This window comes from Loxodonta africana, chromosome 3 (genome assembly GCF_030014295.1).
Source record: "Loxodonta africana isolate mLoxAfr1 chromosome 3, mLoxAfr1.hap2, whole genome shotgun sequence".
NCBI lineage: Eukaryota > Metazoa > Chordata > Mammalia > Proboscidea > Elephantidae > Loxodonta > Loxodonta africana.
This window is the reverse complement of record NC_087344.1, coordinates 134,789,160-134,812,558: the sequence shown is the minus strand read 5'-3', so window position 1 is coordinate 134,812,558 and position 23,399 is coordinate 134,789,160. Positions and strand designations below refer to the sequence as shown.

General features: G+C 42.7%; 1 long non-coding RNA gene and 1 other non-coding gene across 2 annotated transcripts; one reads left to right on the top strand and one right to left on the bottom strand.

Annotated features, from left to right (window-relative positions):
* Window positions 1-3,872: 3,872 nt before the first annotated feature.
* LOC135230919 (U1 spliceosomal RNA) lies at window positions 3,873-4,033 on the bottom strand. Its single transcript, XR_010321644.1, has one exon. It is a non-coding gene; the product is annotated as a U1 spliceosomal RNA (small nuclear RNA).
* Window positions 4,034-12,149: 8,116 nt separating this feature from the next.
* On the top strand, window positions 12,150-21,878 carry LOC135230748 (uncharacterized). Its single transcript, XR_010321442.1, has 3 exons — window positions 12,150-12,475; window positions 17,218-18,403; window positions 19,982-21,878. It is a non-coding gene; the product is annotated as an uncharacterized LOC135230748 (long non-coding RNA).
* The last annotated feature ends 1,521 nt before the right edge of the window (window positions 21,879-23,399 follow it).

Here is a 23,399-nt window from a genome sequence, read left to right as displayed (position 1 = left end):
ACCCTATAGGACAGAGTACAACTGCCCCAGAGTTTCCAAGGAGCACCTTGCCGGGGGCCAGCCTCAGCAATGAACAGGGTTACCAGAGGAGGGGTAGAGTTCGGCGAAAAAGAACGAGAGGTAGTGTGTCTTATATTTTCATTCTGCAGAAAAAGAAGCCTCTCTTTATTTTTTACATGGTCTTTTATATCATAAGCTTACAAAAGCATAACATCGCATGATCAATAAAGGGGCAGTACAAGATATAATCATAAACATCATTTCCCAGAGACATAATTTTCCAAGTGACACATAGTACAGTTCCGCATACATACACAAGTACAATGAGTTTTTTGTTTAATTGAAGAGAATATTTTGTTGATATATTTTTACACAAAGTAACAATTGACTTCATACTGCTTTACACTTTATGCTTAATCTTGCAATTCTTTCCACAGTTTTTATAATAATTAATCTTTTTGCAAAAACTGTTGCCACATAGGCTTTGTCCATTTTGTCCAGGGTGGCCAAATTCTTGTAGTCCAGCCACTTTGGGTTACGTCATATTGTCCATGATTATGCCAAGGACAATTAGCCCAATCTCTATACCCAAAGACCAGTCAAGCGCAGCAGTGAGCGGGGTAGACGAGAAGGTTGATCTGTAATTGGCTGAGAAATTGGCTGAGAGAACTCACTGCCTTTTGTTTTTCCACTTTTATGGGGTCATGTGTGGGTGGTGGTTTAATCACAAAAAGGGCCTTGGTAAATACCAGGATTTCACCATCCTATTCTTGTTTTCCATAGTCGAGCTATTTGTTTTTCCCCTAAGACAACTTCATGTTGATCCCCAAGTAACACACGGGCTGTCCCTACCCGAGATTTCACCAGGGGATTATGAGTAGGACGCGCCCCGTCCAAAGGTCCCTAAATCTATAATGGAATTTTATGCTTATACATTCTGCTATACACAGGCTGAAAATGAAATAGAAACATAACACAGATGACAGAGATATTCCTGACTTTTCAGGAATTCTTCGATGTTTATGCTAGGGGCAGTGGGTGCAGAGGGGCCGCCCTTGCAGCCTGGCTCTTCCTGACTTTTCAGGAATTCTTTGATGTTTATGCTGGGGGCAGTGGGTGCAGAGAGGCTGCCCTTGCAGCCTGGCTCCCAGCAGCACCTGGTGTATTCGAACTGCAGACCTTTTGGTTAGCAGCCCCACTATGCCAAAGATATATGCAACTTACGGTGCAGGAAGGAAGGTTCCCTGCTCCACTCAAGAAACCACCAGGATAGAATGAGGAGAAGGAGGCAGTGGCATGTCTGAAGCAACAGGTTAAACTGAGTAGAGAAAGGAAATTGCCATTTGCTGAGCAACCCTGCAATCCAAGGATTCAGGCGTCCTTCCTAGAAGATTCTGAAAAGGCCTTCTCACTATAAGGAGTCTCCAGAGGTCAGGCTGACCGAGGACCTTGCTGCCCACCAAAGCAACTAGGAGGAGTCAAAAGGGCAGCCTGTGCTGAGGACAGACAGACTAATCACTTGCCCACCTAGCCATTGTGGTGTCAGGAAAAGCTAAATAAAGCTCTGCTTGAAGCTTCTCTACAGTCTGAATGGAATGGGTGTTTATTTAGTTGCTGAAGATGTAAGAGGGGCCTCACTGAGAGGACAAAGGGGAAAGATCCTCAAGTGGCTGGTTTTGATGGATGCTGCCAAAGAAAAGAGTAACCAAACCATGTTGAAATGTCTGCAAGTTACTCTCAAATGGTGTAGCAAATATATATATATGGAGAGTGACAAAGCAAATGTGGGAAAATGTTCATTGATAAATGTACATGAAGAATATATGAAGTTACTATTCTTTCAGTAAGACAAAGACATAGTGAAAGGAGCAAGACCTAGGGTTAGAAAACTAAAAGGGGGGAGAACACTCTTGACATTTCCTAAGCTGAAAGAAATAAAGAGGAAATTGAAGCTTAGAGTTGCAATATTGAAGGATTATACAGGGAAAATATTAAATGACACAGGAAGCATCAAAAGAAGATGAAAAGAATACACACAGTCACTGAAACAAAAGAATTGGTTGACATTTCAAACATTTCAGGAGGTAGCATATGATCAAGAACTGATGGTACTGAAGGAAGAAGTTCAAACTGCACTTAAGGCATTGGTGTAAAACAAGGCTCCAGGAACTGATGGAATACCAGTTAAAATATTTCAACAAACAGATGCAGTGCTGGGGGGGCTGAGTCATCTATGCCAAGAAATTTGGAAGGCTTCACTTGGTCAACTGACTGGAAGAAATCCATACCTGTGCCCATTCCAAAGAAACGTAATCCAACTGAATGCAGAAATCACCAAAGAATATCATTAATATCACACACAAGTAAAATTTTGTTGACAATCATTCAAAAGTGGTTTCAGCGTACATCCACAGGGAACTGACAGAAATTCAAGATGTGTTCAGAAGAGGACATGAAATGAGGGATATCATTGCTTATGTCAGATGCCTCTTAACTGAAAACACAGAATACCAGAAAGATGTTTACCTGTGTTTTATTGTCTACACAAAGGCATTCAACTGTGTGAAACATAACAAATTATGGATAATATTAAGAAGAATTGGAATTCTTGAACACACAATTGTAGTCTTGTGGAACCTGTACATAGACTAGAGGCAGTCATTGGAACACAATGCCCATGGAAGCAGCAGTCAAGAAATCAAAAGACTCATTGCATTGGGCAAATCTCCTGCAAAACAGTTAAAAAGCCAAGAAGTCACTTTAAGGACTAAGGTGTGCCTGATCCAAGCCATGGTGTTTTCAATCACCCTGTATGCATGGAAGCTGAACAATGAGTAAAGAAGACTGAAGAAGAATAATTGCCTTTGAATGGTGGTACTGGTGAACAACATTGAATATATCGCGGACTGCCAGAAGAATGAATCAATCTCTCTTCGAAGAAGTATAGCCTGAATGTTCCTTAGAAGCAAGGATGGCAAGACTTCCTCTCACCCACATTGGACATGTTATCAGGAGGGACCAGTCCCTGGAGAAGGACATCATGCTTGGTACAGAGGTGAAGTAGAGGGTTAGTGAAAAAGAGGAAGCCCCTCAACGAGATGGATTGACACAAGGGCTGCAACAATGGGCTCATGCTGTCCTGCCTAGAGTTGCTGTGAATAGTAACATAATAACAAAAAGATAAGGGAGCGGACCCCAGTTCCTAGGTGGGGCTACAAGCAGAAGCCCAGAAAGCTACACCTGAACAACAGGCCTTTGTGTTCCCACGCGGACACCTACGATGGCACAAAGGAGTAGCGCGCGGCCCCCTTCCCACTTTCCCTGCTCCCCACCATGGGCCCTACCCCAAAGAAACCCACGACAGACTCCCCACGGCAGTACTCCGCCCCACACCGCCACCCCACGCTGCCCTTTCTGAGGCCCAGGGCGCATCCAGAGCCGCCTCTTCGCTGCAGGTGGGAGCAGAGAGTCCCCAGGAAGCAGGAGGCAGGTGCGCTTCTCCCGCTGAGGGTCGGGTGTGGCTCAGGGCTGGAAAGGCTACTGCTGGGGGAAGTGCAGGTGGGCCAGCCGACCCACATGCCTACGTCAGAGTGTGGAAGTGAAGGGTCCCCAAGGCAGGAGTGGAAGGTGCTGCAGTTAAGAGCCAAAGGGGTATGGAAGGAGAGAGGTAGGGGGAAAGGAAAGAAAGAGAAGACAAACAGACTGAAATACAATGTCGGCGGTTCCAGTCTGGCAATGGAAAAACTTTGCAGGTCATGCAGATATCCAGCAGGAAGATGGACAGGCTTAAAGAAAAACAGGTAGAGAAGGAACTTAGAAAACACCTACAAGAGTAGCAATCCCAACATTGCTCTGTGGTGAAACGCAGAATGTCAGGGAAAGCGAGAACACAGTACCGCTACCACAAATCATACAGCCAAGTTTCCCACGAGTGAGGAAATCGCAAGGGTCAGCACGTCCGCAGTGCAACGGATGAGCACCGCCTGGGAAAACTTCCTTCGTGATCATGGCGTCTCCTCTGACAAGTAAGTATGGCTGGAGCTCCTGCTGGAACAATGCACCCTCCTATCTCTTCACTGCACTCTCATGGTCTCCATTCTCCCCTGTCCGCCGGCAGCCACTCTTGCAATCCACTCCTGGAGAAACCATTCAAGCCACACACCCCAACAGGAACCCACAGCATAGCCAACCACACGGCCTTGAAGCAAAGAATCCCGACCAGCCACCACTGCGCCATCTCTTCTCCATACTTCTCACGCTGCCTCTGCAGGCTCAGGCCGCTCAGCCTCCCTGGCTCGCTCTCCTCCTGGGTTACAACGGACACAAGACAGATATGAACCCATCTTGGGAGTGCTGAATGCAAAAGAGAAAATGCATGCAGTGCCTGGAAGAGGCTACGGGGGATAATGATCACAGCAGTGGTAGAGTTGTGAGGCTTTGCTCTGATACCATGGTTTTGATACTCCCTTTTTTTTTTTTTTTTTCTTTTTACTTATACTGTCTGCTTCCGGCACTGGTAATAGTTTTCTGTTCACACATGCTTCACATACTGCCTTTCTTGGGTCACTAAATATCACCTTCCATGAACGACCTCATCTAAATACAGGACAGGTCTCTATGACCTCACCTCCCTCCCATCATAGCATTTATCACATCCAGTCACCTCTTCCAAAAGCCTAGCAATCAATTTACCTGCAAACATAGTCCAGAATGCTAAGCTGACCCACGTACCTGGAGAGTACATACAAACTCCATGACTTGGCTTGTCCTCTCACTCAGCTATTCAGAGCTCAGCAGTATGTGAGCCCCTGGAGCAGCACCAGCAACTTGGGTGTAGTCCAACAGCGATTTGAATCTCTGCAAGGCTGTGTAAACCTTGGTAAGAGGCTTAGTGGGTGTCTAAAGCCACTTCTACCCATGTCAATATGAACATGAAGCAAGACCAGTGTGACCGGAGAAGAGCCTCACCATTACTCTTGACCAAGTTCTCCCCAACCCTCACCCCACTGACAGGGAGCATTTGGACTTGGTGTTGAGGCTCTTCTACTTCTGGTCCTTGGAGCACCCAGACCTCCTGGGATAAAGGAAGACTTGCTTCATGTGGAGATGGAAGAAGGATTCTGACCCTGAACTGACCCAGGGTCATTCACCCCAGAATCCTAGCAACTAGATCACCACGGAACTACTCTACCTCCTTGCCCATAACTCAAGAAATGAGTTGCCTCATTCACAACTGACCTAGAGACACCTTTGCACAGAAAAAACATGTGGTGAGATGTTTGAGGGAACCAGGGCAGTGGATGAGCTTGCCAGCTGGAGGCAGGATAGATGGTGCCCAGGATAAGAGGAGGCTGAACACCAAGACCCAGGTATCTCCAACCTAATAAAAGAACTCATACAGATGGATGAATGGAGATAGCCTGGATGGAAAACACTTTCAAGCAAGACCCGGGGTTCTGGGCTAGATGTTCCTGCTAAAACCTGCTGCACCCGCAGTTTTCCCATCTTACTTGATGACAACTCCATTCTTTTACATACTGAGGTGAGAAACTTAAGAGTTCTCTTTGACTCCAGAGTTTTCCTTCGACCCCAAATCCAATTAGTCAGGAATTCATGTTTTCTAGTCACTCAGGTATGAGCACTGAGTTTCTCAAACTCAGCACTATCGATATTTTGCATCTGATAATTCTTTCTTGTGGGGGAAAGGGGGCTCTCCTGTGTATTGCAGGATGTTTAGCAACATCCTTGGCCACTGCTAACTAAATGACAGTAGAAACCACCCCCCCCCCCGCCCCAGTCATGAAGACCAAAATTCTCCCACATCAGAAAGTATTACCTGCACTGAAACCACCAGTATGGTAGCTGTGATATAATATCTGGGAAATACACAAGCTTTGCTGAAGAAGAGAGTTGATGAGAACAGTGTGGACAAACCACATGCCCGCAGGCATTCCTTTTCCAGAGTCTCCTCTTCCAAACCTTCGGAGCTAAGGGTTGCTATGGACTGTTCCCACTGCTATTTAACCACGAGCATCAAAAATGATTCCCTGAAGATTTGCCTGGTGGAACGTACAACAAGCAGGAGTGTGAAAACTTATTTTCTTGTACATGGTGCTCTCCGCTTATGACTCATCCATGTACTTAATTCTACCAAGACCAGCAGAGCATAGGGCCCACCACCACAGGAAGTCTGTAGCCCCTCTGCACAACTTCCCTCCTCCAGAAATCATTCCCTCTTCTCTGGGCTCCAGAGGCCTCACCCACCAAATCGGCAGGCAATCCAGGATGCTAAATGGAAGAAACAAATATTCCATGCAGTCTTCCCAGTCTCAGGTTCACAAAACCAAGGGGGGAATGGATACTTAGGAAGTGAAGAGGTGTGTCAGGGTCAGGGAATCACTTTCTCTTTTTTCTGTCCATGCCTCTCCTTAAAACCTCAGATACTATGTCACTAAACCCCATTGCACAGGAATGTTGTGGATCACCACAGACAACCACAGATCCGTGATCTTGATTTTACTACGTCCTGTCAGAAAATACAAACACAGGAAAACCACAGGTCAGTGACTTTGGTTAACCCAAACAGATCTACTAATCAGTGTCCCACAGAAACTACTCCTGAACATAAAAAATAGCATCAGTTTACAAGCCATCCCAAAATAGGTGCCCAGTACATGTATTCAGGAAGGTGTATGTAAACCTTAGGGATCCAAGGAATCATGAGCCTAGTGGGAGGTGATCAACTAGCATGAGATATTTCAATGACTTTGACAAGATGGAAAGAGACCCTGTGGAGCTAGAACGAAACTCTTTAGTGAAAAGCATAGAACATGTATATGGAGATGAAAAAACAAAGTAACTCACACACTAGAGGAGGGTAGGATTAGGAGGTAGGGATGTGAATCTTGACTTTAAGTTTAATGAAAAGCCAGCATGCTTCCCTGCTGAGGGAAAAGAAGCCAAAGTAACATTGGGATGCAGCAAGAAAAATATTAGATAGTCAAGGCAAAAATCTTATAATGTGTTCACAAACTGCTGAGGATTTTGTTCTTATACTATTAAAATGGTGGGGGGTGGGGAGGGGACTGGAGAAGAGCTGAACAAGAACACCAAGATAGTCTTTAAGTTTTCCGTTAAGCTTCTCATGAAAAAGAAAAAGTGACTTCGTGACATTCTTTAAGAAAATGAAAGAATTTGGAGGAGATAGGGACTCCTTGATGTTTTCTATGTGCTTGCAAAAATAAACAATGGAAAACATATTTAAATTTTAGAAAGAGACAGGGCTTTTGTATCAGCAATAGGGTACACATATACCAAGATTGATGCTGAGGGTGGTCCCCTCCTTCAGATGAGACCAGGCAGCCTAGTGTATCAGGCAACTGGAAGGCAGGGGCACCTAAGATTCCATAGCAGCCCTCTCCTTCCAATTCTGTTATTGCAACTCCAAACAGTTACCGGGTGCTCTGGGTCCTCCTTCTGGCACTCCACTCGGAGCCTGACCTAGAGGCAGTGACTTAGGCTCTGAGCTCTGGACCTTGCTCCTTGTTTTGGTGATTCAGGACTGTCAAGTGTTATGGGATGCTGACAACATTTATCTCAAAAGTAAGTTATAAATCACATCTACATCATTAAAAAAAAAAATTTTTTTTTTAGACCAGTTTAAATAACTTTTTTCACTTAAAAAAAAAAAAGAAACTTTCTTGGGATATGATTTTATACTGCAAAATTTACCCATTTTAGCTGTACAATTCAATGATTTTTAGTAAATTCATCAAGATATGCACCCATTAGCATAATCTATTAACTTGTCTTTATTATTTGTCTGGTTTTCTTCTCCCCAGCTCTGGCTCCACTCCTTCCACCATAAGCTTCGGCATGGAATTAGCTCTCACCACTTGCTCTAGGCAAAGGACAGACAGGAATATCCTGGAAATCAACCAGGAGTTGCTCTCCCAGCTAGCACAAAGCAAACAGCAGGTCAGAGACCTCAAAGAGAAATTCCTTATATCTGAAGCTACTGCCTACACCCTGGCCAACCAGCTGCAGAAATACAGTAAGTCCTACAGGATCAAGGTCACCAAAGTGATGAAAGATTGCCTGTCTGCTCTCTGAGAAACAAAACACTCTCCAGAAACTAAAGGCTATTCACTCTCATTCATCTAAATAAAATTTATCCTGACCAGACTACTAGAGAGGTAGAAGTGGATATTTTATTCTTAATTTGCAACAGATGAAAAAATGGAGGCATAAAGGGGTAAAGCAACTTTCCAAAGTTCACAGTGAGAGTGTAGGGAGGAACAGAGGCTAAAATCCTAGTTCAGCCAGAAAACTGCCTTTTCTTGCTCAGGAACCCGTTTCAGAGCGTACAAACATGTAACATCACTGTTGTCCTAAATATTTCAGGATTCAATTCAAACTTTTACTGAAAAAGCATTTTGTCAGCTGCACTGGGAGAAAGAAGCACTAGTACACCATACCTGCCTCAAAGGAGCTTAACTCTGTGTCTTCCCAAGCTAGCCTCGGGAAGCTAGAGATGGGAACATCATCAGGAAACAGAGGGAAGTCCAGATGTTTGCAGCAAGATTCTTTTCCCCTATAAGTTCAAGGAAGCCAGTCCTCATACTCTGGTGATGGTATCTCCAGGAAACTCAGAGATATTATGACACTCTCTCTCTCTGAATATGAACCTTGCAGACTGCAAGCAAGGCCAGGTGGACCTCCAGCATCTGGGCTATGAGACACATGGCCAAAATGAGAACAAGACCAAGTGGAAGAGACCACCAGTCCCAGGAGGCTGGTGTAGAGACTGGCCCCTCCCTCCCCACAGTCAGCTTTCACATCTGAAAACCCACTGGGAAATCTGTTAATAATGAGAGAGAGGGCTAGAGATATACTGACTAAAGGGAACATGGGAACAAGAGGGTCAGGGATATTAGAGGAAGATTCTTGCTGACATTAAAATGTTGGCTTTTGAATATATACAATTATTTTTCAACAAATCATTGGAGGATAAAATTTGTTAATCAACTTACTGTCATAGACAAAAAGTAAAAATAAAGACTACTTATTAAAGAAGTGAAAAGATAAGCTTTGGGGGATGGGAGGTTAAGGTTTTTATTTTTTGTTTACCTTCACATTATTCATTACAATCCCAATAAAAATGCAGGACAAAATTTTTGAAGCTAGAGAAGATATCACCTAAGATCTTAGGATAGAGGTAATGCAGTGCAGTGATTAAGAGCATGTACCTCAATGAAAACTTCCTGGGCTCAAATCCAAATTATCATCTCTATGCCTCAGTTTCTTCATTTATAACGGTAATAAGAGTAGTACCTACCTCTTCAGGTAGCAGGCATAATTATATGAGTTAATTCTTGAAAATCTGCTAGAACAAAGCCTGGCACATGGGAAACACTCCTTTCTACCAGTTCTAACTTAATACCTCTTAGCATTCGAAGGTAAGTCTTTCAGGTATTTTTTTACATAGCTTTATCCAGGTAAACTTTTAAATCTTTGAATATTACAGTATTATTGAAACAATCAGCAGAGGAGAACCATCAGTCCTATAGTCCTTAGGGCCTTCCCAAGCTTACAGGAAATAGCTACTTCATGCCCCAGGTGAGTGTTTTACCGAAGAGGCCACAAGGCTTGGTAAAGGGGCCCATGTATCAGAGTCAGAATTTAGGGGATATGAATTCTGATTCTGCCAAATACCGGTTGAATCATCTTGAACAATTACTTTACCTGTCTCTGAGCTTTAAAAAAAACCATTTGTCTTCAAGTCGATTCTAACTCATAGCAAACCCAGGTGACAGAGTAGAACTGACCCATAGAGGTTCCTAGGATGTAATCTTTATAGAAACAGATTGCCACATCTTTCTCCCGTGGAGCGGTTGGGAGATTTGGAATGGCCAGCTTTTTGTTTAGGAGTTGAACTCAACCATTGTGCCACCAGGGTTCCTTGAGCTTCTCTTTAATTGCCTCTAAAATGGGGGTGATTAAATGCCTTGCAGCTGGGAGACTGAGACATAAAGTTATGGAAACCCAGCAAGACCCTGGAACTGGGGTTATTTTTGTCCTTGGGATTAGCCTTGGGGTTATGAATATTATGAGTGATCGTCAGTGTCAGGTCCAGCTTTCCACTGGGGCAGGTGTGTCTGTCTGTTCTCAGAGTGTGAAGAATACAAGGACCTCATTGAATCCGTGCTCAGAGAGGAGCTCCAGTTTGAGGAGGAGAGACCAGTTGCAAGGATTGGGTAAGGAGGGATCTGTGCAGGGCAGGCTATGGCAAAGTTTGAATTTCTGCTTGAAGTGGGGCAACCCGTACTGGTAGGATGAAGAGCAAATTTGTACAAAGAGGAGGACAGAAATGTACAGGAAGGCATAAAACTAGACAACCAGAAGGCTATAGGAATTGGATGCTAGTCCAGTGGCCGGAAGAATTTAGGTCTCTGGGGTTCTCCCTTAAATAATATATAAATGAAATGCAGACAGATGCCTGAGTTGGAATACTAGCAATGTTAACTTCTAGCTTTGTAATGTTGGGCAAATTTACCTAACTTTCCTGTGCCTCAGTTACCTTGGCTACCTCATCTGTAAAATGAAGATACCAGCGCTACCTACCTCAGAGGGTTATGAATGTTAAATACATGATTACAGTGTAAAGGGGTTAGAACAATATCCAGCACATATGAACTTCTCAAAACAATATTTGCTATAATTATTATGCTTTCTCTTATTTTTTTGTCAGAATGGTGGTTGTCATTAATAGACTAACATTTTCTGCTACAAAGGTAATTTTCAAGTTTTCCTGATAAAAAGGTTTCTCCTCCCCAACTTTGATTTTTTTCTAAGTATTATAGTATATAGGGCATTAACTGGTAGGACCATTGGGTAGACAGACAATTGAGAAAATATTGCCGGGAAAATGATTTATTAATTTGTTGAGGACCAGCATTTCCTATGCTCAGAAAGTTTCAGACATAAGGTAGACTGTGGCATTCAAAACTTTTTTTTTAATGCAGTGTTGAAATGAGATCTCAGAGGCTCAAATGTGTAAGACACACTAAAACACAGTTACTTGATAAAAGGGGCCTGTGATGGTTAAGATTTGGGTCAACTTGGCTGGGCTATGATTCTGAGTTTTTGGCACTTGTGTAATGTTGTGGTCACTTCCCTGTTGAGATTTGATATGTGATCACCCCCATTATGGAATCTGATGTAGCCAGTCAGTTGAAGGGGACTTTCCTTGGGCATGTGGCCTGCACTGAGTGTAAGCAAACGTTCTGGCAGGGGTCAGGGGCTTTTGCTCATTCTAAATCCTGCAGCTGGCTCCTGTTTTCCTGAACTCTAGTTCTTGGGACTTGAGCTAGCAGCTTACCTGTGGTCTTGCCTGCCGATCTTGGGACTCATTGATCTTCACAGCCTGTGAGCAAGAGCCCTGCTGTCCAACATGCTGATCTTGTTTCCCAGCCCCTGCGGCTATGTGAATCAGAAGAAGCCTCTATCCTGACTCATGGTCTTGGGATATTACAGCCTCTACAACCATGTGAGCCATTTCCTTGATATAAATCTCTCTCTCTCTCTGTATATTTATATGCTTTACTGATTTTGCTTCTTTAGAGAACCCAGTGTATGACAGCGCCATAAGTGTGGAGCCCTCGCTTCTCCCTAGTCTGTCTTTACTTCCTCTGGAACTCAGAGAATAGAATTTTAAAGATGATCTATAGATGACCTCTTCATAGTGCAAAAGTGGGAAGATTCAGGTATCAGAAAGGGTAGATGAGTATAAATGTCTAGTCCAGCTTTAGGAGCACCCAGTTCTAACTATGAACTGAATGCTTAGTTATGTGTTTATATTCCACTGGGTGCCGTGAGTTCCTTAACACATGGCACTGTCTTTAATCTCACAGAGCACCCATTCAAGATAGAGACCTGTGATGGTTAAAGTTATGCACCAACTAGCGTGGGCCATGATTCTCAGTGGCATGGCAGTTATCTAATGATGTAGTTTAGCAGTTATGTAATGAAGTAATTTGGCAGTTATGTAAGAACTTATATATACTCTATTTTGTGATATAATGTAATCACCTCCATGATGGAATATGATGTGATAAGCCAATCAGTTGTTAGGGGAGTTTCCTCGGGGATGTAGCCTGCACCCAGTAGATATGGATATTCTGGTAAAGTTCACTGGCTTTTGCTCACTCAGAATTGTGCATCCAGGTTGTCATCATCTGACATCTGGTACTTGAGCCATCAGTCTGCTGTAATCCCTGTTGATCTCAGGATTCATCAGCTCCCACAGCCTGTGAGCCAGAAGCCTGCCGTCTTACCTGCCCCTCTTGGATTTGTCAGCATCTGGGGTCTGTGAGCCAGCTGACTGCTGTTTGATCTGCCAATCTTGGGCTCGTCACCCCTTGCAGCTGCATGATTCAGGAGAAGCCTCCAGTCTGACACCTGACCCATAGACTTGGTACTTGCCAGCTTCTACAACTTCGTGAGCCATTTCCTTCATATAAATCTATTTATCTCCTTCTCTTTATATATACATACATATACATACATACACACACACACTTTTCACTGGTTTTGCTTCTCTAGAGAATCCAGCCTAAGACTTTTGATACTAGAGTGATTCCGGAGAAACAAAATTGTAAGGATGAGTTTTCTAAATTGGTTCTCAAGTCTTATTAGTCTTAAAAATATTGATGATTTTCTTTCCAGTAGTAAAGAGGGCACTGTTAATCCATGGAGTGAGGTGGCAACAGAAATACGCAAAATATCACCACCAATAGATTATGTCTTGGTGAGAGGCAAGGCTCTAGATGATCACATGTTTCATACTTTTCTACGATTTTGTCAGAATGAGAAGTATAAGGAGGCTGATTGGTTAGTTCTACTTTAGCAAGACAAAGTGGTGAAAGAAAGAGATGAGCACAGAGCTTCAGAATCACTGCTCAAGCACCACATAAATGACCTCAACTTTGTCACACAGGCTCTGAAAGAAAACCTTATTTCTTGTAGCAAGAGAGCTGATATTGCTGAAAAACTAAACCTACAGTCTTACTGTAAGAGTGGCTGAATTACAATGCCAATTGAATTTCCAACCTCAAATGGTGCCTGAAGTTAAAGTGGGGGCATTGGTTGGGAATAAATTGGATTCTGAAACTTGAGATGGTGACATGTGGGCAGATAATCAGGAAGTTGGGGACAATGAGCCCTTAAATTCCATTGAATCACTCAACAGAACCAGCCTTTTTACTCGCATCTGAAGACTATTTCATCTTTGTCTGCAAACCACCCTCCCCAGTAAAACCATTACCCCCTCCACTCCCATCTGATGAGATTAGCCCAGCTGTGTCTGAAGAGCATTTTTCTGAGATATCAACCGGGGCAGCATCTGGGTCATTGCCTGTGGCATCATCTGAGGCAGATGCCTTACAAGATGTTGCTGAATATTCTCAGAACATATCCACAACACCCATTTTATTGCTTCTAGATTAGACTTAAGTCCCAGCAAGCCACAAAAGGTGAAGTACAAAGTGTGACCCAGGAGGACGTATGAAACACAAGAAAAGAATGTCCCAAACTGAATTAAGACACCTAACTACAGTGGGGCTGGTTGGACCCTGTGGTGGTAGGGGCTAAGTGCTGGCACCCGATTGACAAAGACAAGTTGGGCTTGGTTGCTGTAATGAACAGTGGTGCCAAAGCATTAATTAGCCCTAGTCTGACTTGCATGGACTTATGGTATTGGCTGCTTAGTCATGGTGTCCCTACCAATGAAATAGATGGGAAATCTACTAAATATTTACTTCATCTGTATAAGCAGAGGATTTCTAGGTCAAGTGAGCTGCAGTCTAACTTGAATCACCAGAATAGAGAGTCACAGTCCCTCAATCAGTTCCCAGGCTTGAACCAGTTTATAGATCTACAATCCCTTGAATATAGCAGAGGCTTGGTCACCTTGAAGAAGGACAGCCAAAAATTTATACAGTTAATCTTTCTCCCAGCCTTCCCAAAGGGGTTCTATGACCTTTTATGAGAGTGAATGTTCATTGTGAAAAAGGAAATAATCAGACTTGTGAAGGATTACTGGATACTGGCTCTAAAATTACACTAATTTCAAGAGACACAAAACTTCACTGTGGTCCACGAGTCAGAGTAGGGCCATCTGGATACCAGATTATTATTTGAGACTTAGCTCAGGTTCATCACACAGTGTGTCCAGTGGTTCCCCAAACCCATCCTGTAGTGATTTCCCCGGTTCCAGAATGCATAATGGAATGGATTTACTCAGCAACTGGTAGAGCCCCGACATTGGATCTCTGAAAACTGGAGTAAGTGCCATTATGATAGGAAAAGCCAAGTGGAAGCCATTAAAACTGCCCCTACCTAAGAAAATAGTAAACAAAAAGCAATACCACATTTCTGGAGGGTGATTGGAGAGACCACTGCCACCATCAAGGATTTGAAGACTGCAGGGGTGATGATTCCCATGACATCCCAACTCATCTCGCCTACTTGGCCTATGCAAAAAACAGATGAATCTTGGACAATGACAGTGGATTATCATAAACTTCATCAGGTGGTGACTCCAATTGTAGCTGCTGTTCCAGATGTGGTTTCATTACTTGAGCAAGTTAATACATCTCCTGTTACCTGGTACATAGCTATTGATCTGGCCAATGCCTTTTTCTTAATTACGGTTTTGATGGAACACCAGAAGAAATTTGCCTTCAGCTGGCAAGGCCAGAAATACACCTTCGCTTTCCTACCTTATAGGTATATCAACTCTCCAGCCCTATGTCATAAATTAGTCTGTAGGAAACTTGATTGCTTTTCCCTTTCACAATACATCACACTGGTCCATTACACTGATGACATTATGCCGAATGGATGTATTAAGGAAGAAGTGTCAGTGATTCTGAACTTATTGGTAAAACTTTTGCATGCTGGAGGATGGGAAATTAATCCCACAAAATTTCAGGCTGCCCTCAAGCTACTCCGCCTCTTGGGCCATATAATCTGGCTGATAAAATGTAGCTTGAAGTGTCAGTAGCAGATAGAAATGCTGTTTGGAGTCTTTGGCAGGCCTGTATTGGTGAATCACAGTGCAGACCCTTAGGATTTAGGAGCAAACCCCTGCCATCCTCTGCAGACAATACTTTCATTTTGAGGAACAGCTTTTGGCTTGTTACTGGGCCTTAGTAGAGACTGCTTAACAATGAGCCACCAAGTCACCATGCAGCAGGAGTTGACCATCATGAGCTGGATGTTGTCTGACCCACAGAGCCGTAAACTCAGACATAACATGACATCATTAAATGAAAATGGTGTATACAAATCGGCCTTGAGCAGGATCTGAAGGTACAAGTAAGCTGCATGAGGAAATGGTCCTAATGCCTATTGTCTCCACCTGTATCACATTACCTGCCTCTCCCAGGCTGCACCTATAACCTCACGGACAGTTCCTTGTGATCAGTTGAGTAAGGAAGAGAAAACTTATGCGTGGTTTATAGATGGTGTCTTAGTCATCTGGTGCTGCTATAACAGAAATGCTACAAGTAGACAGATTTAACAAAGAGAAGTTAATTTCCTCACAAAAAAGTAGGCTAAAAGTCCAAATTCAGGGCATGAGCTCCAGGGAAAGGCTTTCTTTGTCTGTCGGCCTTTTCATCAATCTTCCCCCAGGCTAGGAGCCTCACTGCACAGGGAGCCCATGTCCAAAGGACACAGTCTGCTCCTGGCACTGCTTTCCTTGTGCTATGAGGTCCCTCTGTCCCTCTGGTTGCTTCTCTCTTTTAATCTCAAGAGATTGCCTCAAGACACAATCTAGTCTTATCCATGGAGTCCTGCCTCCTTAACACAACTTCCGCTCATTCTCCCTCATTAACATCACAAAGGCAGGATTTACAACATATAGGAAAATCACACAATACTGGGAATCATGGCCCAGCCAAACTGATACATACATTTTTGGGGGAATATAATTCAATCCATGACAGATGGTTCTGCATCAAGTGCAAGCACCCCTCGAAAGTGGACAGCCTCAGCAATGCAGCCATTTCTGGGACTTCCCTGACGGACTCTGTCTGGTGAAGGGAAATCTTCCCGACAGGCAGAACTTTCAACAGTGTACCTCCTTATTCACTTCGCCTTGAAAAATGGCTAGGTGTGCCATTGTATACTGATTCATGGGCTGTGGCTGATGGTTGGCTGGATGGTCAGGGACTCGGGAGGGACATGACTGGAAAATTGGAGACAAGGAGGTATGGAGAAGAGGTATGTGGATAGATCTCTCTGAATGGACCAAAGGAATGAAGAGTCTTATGTGTCTTATGTGAATGGTCACCAAGGATGACCTCTGCAGAGGAGGATTTTAATAATCAAGAGAATAAAAAAAAAAAAAATCAAGAGAACAGGATGACTTATTCCGTGGAAACCAGTCATCTTTTTTTCCCAGCCACTCCCATCATTGTCCAATGGGCTCATGAAAAAAGTGGTCATGGTGGCATTGATGGAGGTTCTGTATTGCTCAGTAACATGGCCTTCTACTCATCAAGGCTGACTTGGCTACAGCCAATGCTGAATGCCAAATATACCAGCAATAGAGATCAACTTTGAGGCTCCGATATGGCACCATTCCTCGAGGTGATCAGCCAGCAACCTGGTGGCAGGTTAATTACATCGGACTACTTCCATCGTAGAAAGCACAGAGTTTTGTTCTTACTCGGATAGATGCTTACTCTGGATACGGATTATCCTTCCCTGCACACGTAACTAAGATCAGTGGACTCATAACATGCCTTATCCACCGTCATGAAATCCCATAGAGCATCACCTTGGATCAAGGGACTTACTTCACAGCAAATGAAGTATAGCAATGGGCCCATGCTCATGGAATTCACTGGTCTTACCATGTTCCTTATTATCCTGAAGCAGCCGGCTTGATGGAGCAATGGAATGGCCTTCTAAACACACAATTATGGTGCCACCTAGCTGGCACCACATTGTAGGATTGAGGCAAAGTTCTCCAGGAGGCTATATATGTTCTAAACCAGCATCCAATACATGGTGCTGTTTCTCCCATAGGCAGGATTCACAGCTCCAGGAATCAAGGGGTGGAGAAGGGATTGGCACCATTCACTGTTACCTCTATTGACCCACTTGCAAAATTTTTGCTCCCTGTCCCCATGACCCTATGCTCTGCAGGTCTAGACATCTTAGTTCCAAAGGGAGGAATGGTCCCACACGAAGAAACACCAAAGATCCCACTCAACTGGAATTTAAGAACACCACCTGGCCATTTGGCCTACTCATTCCTTTGGATCAACGGGCAACCAAGGGATTTACCACATTGGCTGGTGTGGTTGACCCTGAGAACGAAGGAGAAATTGGATTGATGTTGCATAATAGAGGTAAAGAAGAGTATTTCTGCAATACAGGAGATCCCTTAAAGCTTCTCTTAGTATTATTAAAGTCACTGAAAAATACAGCAACCCAATTCCAACATGACTACTAATAGTCCAGACCCTTCAGGAATGAAGCTTTAGGTCACCTCAGCAGGCAAAGAACAATGACCAGCTGAGGTGCTTGGTTAGGGGAAAGGGAATATGGAATGGGTGGAGGAAGAAGGTAGTTCTAAATACCAGCTATGACCATGTGCCAAGTTGCAGAAAAGAAGCCTGTAATTGTTATGAGTATTTCTTCCTTGTGTGTCTGCATCAAATATTTTTGTTTTTTTCACTGATAAAATATAAGATGTACACAGGGCTAGTGTGTTTTTGGTTGTAGGCATGTTAGATGTATCATGTTAGGCACAAGTATGACTTTGTAATTTTCTTTATTTAGCGATCTTCTATTGTTTAAGGAGATGTGTACAGGTGCCAATTTGACAAGAGGTGGACTGTGATGGTTAAGGTTGTATGTCAGCTTGCTGAAGTGATGAACTGAAGGGGCATCGTTTGAAAGCAAAGTTAGTAAAACAAATATACCCAAGGCTGTTTCCTCATTCCTTCTGCCACAGCAAAGTCAAACACCTTGTGTAGGAATTAAACTTGGAGAGTTCTTTGGGGTGTTCTAAGAGATGTCTCTGATGAAACTGTCATAGCCCATCATTCACTGTGCTCACTCTTATATTTTCCTCTTCTTTTCCATCTTAGGAAATACGATTCCCTAATTCAGGCTCAGGCTCAAGAACTGATCCATTTATGTCAGAAAATATAAGAAGGGATTGGTGGATGTAACCTTTTCACAGAGCATGTGAAAAATACAATCAAGTCTTTTAAGGACTTCATCAGGAATGCTAACATTTCCAACTACCAGAGACAGAGATTTTGTGATCAACTGGCCCAAGGAAGCCAGCTGGCAGAGTGCCTCATGAGCAAACTCACCATGGGTAAGTTGACCACAGGCTCTGAAGACCCTTAGCTCCTACCAAGGTCCTAATCTCACATAAGATTCTATGCCTCCACAACTCTATGAGTGACTTTTTAACCAGATGTCCTGCTTTTCGTCTCACACTCTAGGGGCCATGACAATATCAGGATGGGCAAGGCATGAGTAAAAAAACATGAGTACAGCGAGGAAATACATAGAACTGGAGGTGACGTTATTAGAACTGGCTCCTTCATCACAGGCTTTTGGTACAGGAGGCAGCAGCCATCCCATCTTCTTTGCTTGTTTGTTTTTTATCAGTGCTGTGTTTACTAAGGAGCCTTGGTTGCACAGTGGTTAAGAGCTCGGCAGCTAACCAGTAGGTCAGCAGTTCGAACCCACCAGCTGCTCCTTGGAAACCCTAGGGCAGTTGTACTCTGTTCTATAGGGTTGCTGGGAGTTGGAATCGACTCAACAGCAATGGGCTCGGCTTGGGCTTGGTCTTTAGTAGCTTTCTTCAACGGATTTATCCTTCCTGGATTTCTATTTCCTCATTTGTAAATCTGTGAATGCTGTAGACATCAAATGAAGTAATGATCCTGAGTATATTTGAAAAAAGAATAAAGCCCCTCACTGTTTTGGGGTTAGTTGAAACACTGGGTATAGTAGAACCTGCTGATGGTAAAGTTGATTTATACTGGAACAGTTTTTATAGAGAAAATTACCCCTGAGAACACCTGAGTAAGCAGAACAGGGGCAGACATGGAGGCACCCTTGTAGTCCTCTGACTTTGGAGGACAGGTGGGACCTGGTTGTTTGTTCTCTCCTCAGAGACTGGAGTAGGTTCCGTGTAAAAACAGTAGTGGGACACACAACCGTGGTCTAGCGACCACCTCTGTGGTGGAAATGAAGGCTGGAGAAGTTCAGACAGCAGCTGGGGAAGTATCTTGTGAGCTGGGGAACAAGAAATATTTTAATTTTTTGCCTGACTCAGGTGGCAGACATGGCAATGATTCATTAAATCAGGAACACTCTACGAGGGGGGCTCAGGAAGGCATGCCAGGCCACTTCTCTAAACACCAACCTGAGGGCTCCTGGAATACTTCTGAGGGCACCCAGACCACACGCATGGAGTATTTATGTCTCTGAATAGATACGCCCCTGTGTTTTTAATTTAGATTCCAGGTCAGTAGTCTTTGATGAACTGTGAAGACCAGAAAGGTGATATAAACCTGAAAAAGGGCAAAAGCCCCAGTTTTCAAACTGATAAAAAATAAAAGTAATAAAATACTGAAAGTATAGGTCGTGTTGATCCTTTGCAAATTTTGAATTTGTTGTATTCAAAGTATAATATCCCAGTTGCATTATGGTGTGTAACTCTTATTACTGAGAAACAAACAAAGAAAAAAGCAAGCATATCTTGGATGGCAAAAGTGCTTATAAGCTCATGAAGTATCCTCAAACTACCTTTATTCCCCCAGACTTAATATTTACTGGGTTCCTGCTTTGTGGAATATCCACCTCGTTATCCCTCCCTGCACAGCACCCACCCTGGATCCCTTTCTCACTCTCATGCTTACGATTTCCTCTTGCTTTCAAGGACCCTTCTGAGGAGGACTACACTAAAACTACTGGAACTACTTTGCCTGATGGCTCAGGGACCTGAAATTACCTGGGTGTTTATGTCAGTCCCACAGCAATCAGTTGCTCTCTGCCTGAAAAGCACTTAACACTGACTGACAGATACTGGAGTATGAATTCCATCTACCTGACTTGAGGAGACCTTTGTCGTGAACTGGCTTTGGGAAAACAGAATCTAAAGGCCAGCTTTGTAAAGATTCAGATGGATAAATAGAAGGAAAACAAGAGCTATCAGTACAATGTTTATCTTGGAAGTCCAAATGAGAGAGTGACTTACCTGAGACTGTGAGAAGGAAGAATAAAATCTTTAAGTCCAATGGGAAAGAAGCCTATGGTGGAAGAGAGGTGGAGAAGCAAAGATAATGGTGGGAATTTGGGCGATTCTAGGAAGAACCTGGTCAGCTTTGAACTAACGTAAATTCTTTGACACCACACCTAAAGATTCTGATTTAAATGGTGTGGAGTTGGATTTGGGTATCATTATTCTCGGCAGTGGGTGTGGTATTCTTAAAAACCTCCCTGGGTGATTCTAATATGCAGATAGAGATGAGAGAGATGATTGGTCTAGTAGGGTCTCAGGTCACTAGCATTGGAGTATTCCAATGGTGTGGCTACTTCATAGAAAAGGCTGAACATCAACTGTTGATGAAATTTGCATTCCTTTCTCAACAGTCTTGTTTTTATATAACATTGAAAAAAGAGAAGAGAAAAAAGTAGAGGATACATTAGAAATATAACTGTCTATGTAGAATAGAGTCACTCCACCTTTTTTTGATCACAAGATGCAGTAAGAAATATATAATTCTTTGTGACCCAGCATATGTTAAAAAATTTTTGTGGTCACTACATGTAATGGATCCTAGTATTGTCCTTTCTGATTCTTTAAATAAAACCTGTAATTAGTCACAACATTGATTTCACAACCTACTCATGGTTCAGAATTGCAATTTGAAAAACTTGCTTTTTACCAACATTTTTTATTAAACAAAACCCCCAAAAAGAGCTTTTAGGACTTACTTACCTAAAGAGACTATGTTGCTGACTGCCGTCAAGTCAATTCTGACTCAGAGAACCCTGTAGGACCGAGTAGATGAGCCCCACAGGGTTTCCAAGGAGTGGCTGGTAGATTCAAACTCCTAACCCTTTTGATTAGCAGCCTGAACTCTTAACTACTTTGCTCCCAGGGCTCCAAAGAGACTATAACAGTAAAAAAAACAAAACCTAAACGTTCAGGGAACATATTACATATTTACATTTCCCATTCTCTACAATGGCGTAAAAGGAAATCTATAGGTGCAAGCAGTTAAGCACTCAGTTTATAACCTGAAGGTTGGCGGTTCCAAACTTACCCAGTCGCTCAACAGGAGAAAGACCTGACCATTTGCTTCTGAAAAGATTACAGCCAAGACACCTTTGTGGGGCAGTTCTACTCTGTCACATGGAGTCACTAGGAGTTGAAATCCACTCAATGGCAACTAAAGACAAAAACACAATGACATAAAGTACTTAAAAAACAAACAAAAACAGTTCAGTGGTTTTTTTTTTTAAAAACAAATGATCATAGAACTACCACATGACCTATGACCCGTCAGTCCCAATTCTAGGTATATACCCAGAAGAAGTGAAAGCACGAAAGTAAACAGAAACTTGCACACCAATGTTGGCTGCAGCACTTTCACAACAGCCAAAATGTTGAAACAACTGAAATGTCTGTCAACATGAATGGATAGACAAAAAGGAATATTACTCAGCCATAAAGAGAAATGAAGTCATGATGCATGCCACAACGTGGATGAACCTTGAAAACATTATGATGAGTAAAATAAGTCAGTTGCAAAAGGACCAATAGCATATGATCTCACTTAAACAAAGTAAGGAAATATGTGTTGTTGTTAGGTGCTGTCAAGTCAGTTCTTAATCATAGTGACCCTATGTCCAACATAACGAAACACTGCCTGCTCCTGTGCTATCCTCACAATCATTGTTATGTTCAAGCCCACTGTTGTGGCCACCGTGTCAGTCCATCTCATTGAGGATCTTACTCTTTTTTGCTGACCCTCTATTTACAAAGCGTGATATTTTTCTCCAGGAGCTGGTCCCTTCTGATAACATGTCCAAAGTACATGAGGCGAAGTTTTGCCATCCTTGCTTCTAAGAAGCATTCTGGCAGTACTTATTCCAAGACAGATTTGTTCGTTCTGTGATCAATTATTCTTCGTCAACACCATAATTCAAAGGCATCAATTCTTCAGTCTTCCTTATTCATTGTCCAGCTTTTACATGCATATGAGGCAATTGAAAATACCATGGCTTATTCAAACACGCTTTAGTCCTCAAAATGACTTCTTTGCTTTTTAAGGCTTTAAAGAGGTCTTCTGTAGCAGATAAGTCCTTTGATTGCTTGACTGCTGCTTCCATGGACATTGATTGTGGAAATGAATAATAAAATGAAATTCTTGACAACTTCAATCTTTTCTCTGTTTATCATGATGTTGCTTATTAGTCCAGTTAAGAGAATTTTCTTTTCTTTATGTTCAGATGTAATCTATACTGAAGGCTGTAGTCTTTGATCCTGATCAGTAAGTGCTTCAAGTCCTCTTCACTTTCAGCAAGCAAGGCTGTGTCATCTGCATATGGCAGGTTGCTAATGAGTCTTCCTCTAATCCTGATGCTGCATTCTTCTTTGTACAGTCCAGCGTCTCAGTATATTTACTCAGCATACAGGTTGAATATGTATGGTGTAAAGGATACAACCCTGATGCACACCTTTCCTGATTTTAAACCACACAGTATCCCCTTGTTCTGTTCACGTGACTGCCCCTTGGTCTAGGTACGGAATTCACATGAGCACAACTGCATGTTCTGGAATTCCCAGCCTTCGCAATATTATCCATAACTTGTTATGATCCACACAGTCAAATGCCTTTGTGTAGTCAATAAAACACAGGTAAACATCTTTCTGCTATTCTCTGCTTTCAGCCAAGATCCTCTAATATCAGCAATGGCATCCTTCATTCCACTGACAGACGGTCAGATGAGTGGGAAGGAAGTATATAGAAATCAAAAGTTATTAGTTACCAGGGGTAGAAGGGAGCAGGAAATGGGGAGTTTTTGCTTAGGAGACATTGAGTTTACGTTAATGGTGATGGAATAATTTGGAAAAGGATAGTGAGAGTGGTTGCAAAATCTGAAAAATGTAATCAATGTCAATAATATATATGTAGAAATTATGGGATTGGCATATGTTTAGTTGTGTATATTATCACCACAGTTTAAAAAATTTTTTTTTCCCTTAAAAACTCATTTGAAATGAATCAGGTTACAGAGACCACCTAAAAACAATAAGTTAATAGTTTTTCACTTGAAAATTCTGGTAG